This window comes from Puntigrus tetrazona, chromosome 23 (assembly GCF_018831695.1).
Source record: "Puntigrus tetrazona isolate hp1 chromosome 23, ASM1883169v1, whole genome shotgun sequence".
Lineage (NCBI taxonomy): Eukaryota > Metazoa > Chordata > Actinopteri > Cypriniformes > Cyprinidae > Puntigrus > Puntigrus tetrazona.
In genome coordinates, this window is record NC_056721.1 from 1,591,957 (window position 1) to 1,594,663 (window position 2,707).

At 38.8% G+C, this 2,707-nt stretch overlaps 1 long non-coding RNA gene across 1 annotated transcript; it reads right to left on the reverse strand.

Moving 5' to 3' along the window:
- Window positions 1–1,655: 1,655 nt before the first annotated feature.
- On the reverse strand, window positions 1,656–2,253 carry LOC122328609. The gene is made up of 3 exons (XR_006247813.1): window positions 2,162–2,253; window positions 1,884–2,013; window positions 1,656–1,784 (listed from the first exon to the last, which is right to left on the reverse strand). It is a non-coding gene; the product is annotated as an uncharacterized LOC122328609 (long non-coding RNA).
- Between the last annotated feature and the right edge of the window lie 454 nt (window positions 2,254–2,707).

Consider the following 2,707-nt stretch of genomic DNA (forward strand, 5'->3'; position numbering starts at 1 on the left):
AAAATTATAAACAATGAAAATACAACTTAGAAGTAGGTAGGTAGTTTCTTTTCCATTGTTTATTTGTTAAATTAAATTGAATACATTTCAAGAATGTATTCCTTGTATGTATATGTACTGCAGATTATATTTAGCATTATAATGCAATGTATCGTACCACCTCTATTAGATATTAAAAAATGTTAATCTGTTTTTTTTTGGAAGCTGTATTCAAAATCCACTTGGCTCAAAAATATGAGGGGGCACAATTTGAATGTGTCTCATGCATCTGCCTCAGACTGCCATTCTACATGTAAGTTACTTGCATAGTCATGTTAAGGTAGATCTTGGAGATACAAATGCTAAATTCATTGCGATTTTATTTGATTTAAAAGTTGCATGTGCATGTAAAAGCAGACAATTAATAGCACCAGATGTACTTCTTATGATTCCTCTACACTAACATTAGTCTGTTTCATTCTTATTCCAAGGTAACTGTAGCCACCTGGATCTAGTCCGTATTCTGGATCTGATGGTGAATCAGCACCTAGAGATGACCTCAACAGCTCTGAATTTCAGTGGATAACAGGTTGGCTACATGAAAAATACTTTAACCCAGCATGATTTTTTTCCAATATTTACCTAGTGCTGAGTTGCCAATTGGTTTATATTTTACCCAGCCATTTTTACAGGGAGTACCACAAAAGTTAGTAAATTCACCCCTAGCATCTTGTTTTAAACTCATAGTGGCTTACGCATTGGTGACCCATCAACATGGAAAGACCAGCAAGCCATCACGTTGATATTGCTGCTTGAAGAGAGTTCAGAGACACTGGCTGCATGAATTGTGAAAGAACTGACAGAGTCTGCAGTGTTATAACCAGCCTGTAGAAGTAAATAAACAAAATAAGGCTCTCAGTTAAAAAAGAGAGGTGAAAGAAAGGAATCCTTTTTTCAATTTCTCTTACACTTTCAGGAGCAATTTATTATAACCTGCATATATGTATTAATCTTTGTCATTGGTAGAATGTACAAGAAGCAGTACTTTACTGACCTGCCAAGGTTGTTGTGTTTCAGCAACATTTCCATAACGGATCAGAATGAAGGAACGATGAACATTGTATGCTAAAACCACTTGGAAAGTGACCCTCTTGAAAACACCAAGAAACAGCATTTAAAACCTTTCAAGTGAACAAGACGGACCACTCACTGATAATCAAAGACTACTGTAAGTCTTACCCCTCCACCACTGTAGTATGGCACACTGTCCCAGGTAACGACGAAAGCTGAAGTAGCGGCAAAAGGTATGTTAGGGAAGTATTGTTTAACATCTGCAGTGACTTGTGCTAGTACAGCACTGCTTTTGTCCTCTCTATAGGAGATAGTTCCACCGTGTCTATTGTCAAGGCGAGTCCAAAGAGGAGCAATGATGTCTCTTGCAGAATTCAGAAAGGGGCTGGAGGCAGTCAGTGCCTCAGTAAACGTTAGATAGCCATTGTTGTTCACCTGAAATTGAAGACCATAGTTATTTAAAAAAAATTGAAAGAGTATTTTGAAAAAAATGAAGGCATCCATAAATAACTTGGAACTTAAATGGCGAGAGAGTGGAAGGGTATGTGGGGATGCAGGAAGATGTTGGTTTGGTGGTGTCAGGAATGAGAGTAACTTAATGCTTACGGCGATCTGATTGTATGTGCGTCCAAAGTATTTGAAAGGCTGCTGCAAGAAAATGACACCAGAGCTTCCATCTTCAGCAGGGGGATTCACTATGTCTTCATCCACAGGAGGTAGGAAATTAGTTGGTACTATGAGAAGAGGATGAGTAATAATTAATTATTAAGTTGTGCTAAACAAACAAGCTCAAGTTATGGATTAAGCTTGGGCTTCTAGTTGCGTTGGCTTACAGTTCGGTGAGCCATCAACATAAAAAGAGCAGCTGCCATTCACATTAATATTGCTGATAGAAGAGAGCTGTGGGGCACTGGCTGCTGGACTTGTAAAAGAACTGACAGAATCCACTGTGCTGTAACCAGCCTATAGAAGTAAATGAATCATTGTTAGGTTCTCAATTTGTTCCAGTTATCACTGTCCTTTAGTCAAATGTAAGGCATTAAGTGAGGTAAGGGCAATTTCCTGTCATTCTTCTCAACTGTAAAATTTAAAAGAAACTGTCTTCACTCACCTGCCAAATTTGTTCCGTTTCTGAAATGTTTCCATAGTTCAGCAGGACGAAAGAGCTATGCACACTGGAGACTAGAACCACTTGGAAAGTAGCCACCTTTAAAGTACCAACAGACAACATTAAAAACAAAAAAGCGACAAATAAACTTTACAGGTGCAACACTATTTTGTTGATAAACAACAATGAGGCCTTACCCCTCCACCATTATAGTACGGCACGCTGTCCCAGGTAGCCACAAAAGCGGACGTAGCAGCAAAAGTTACGTTAGGGAAATATTGCTCAACAGCTGCAGTAACTTGCTTCAGTACAGCACTGCTTGTTTCTTCTCTGCAGGAAATAGTTCCTCCACGTCTGTTATCAAGGTGAGTCCAAAGAGGAGCAATGATATCTCTTCTAGAACTCAGAAGGGGGATGTAGTTGGACAAAGGCTCAGTAAAAGTTAGTAGGCCATTGCTGTTCACCTAGAATTCAGGACAAAAAGTTTGTGTCAGCGTCTAAAGAAGGTCAAGCTGCCACTTTACTCATTTACAAAAATTTTATATTTCC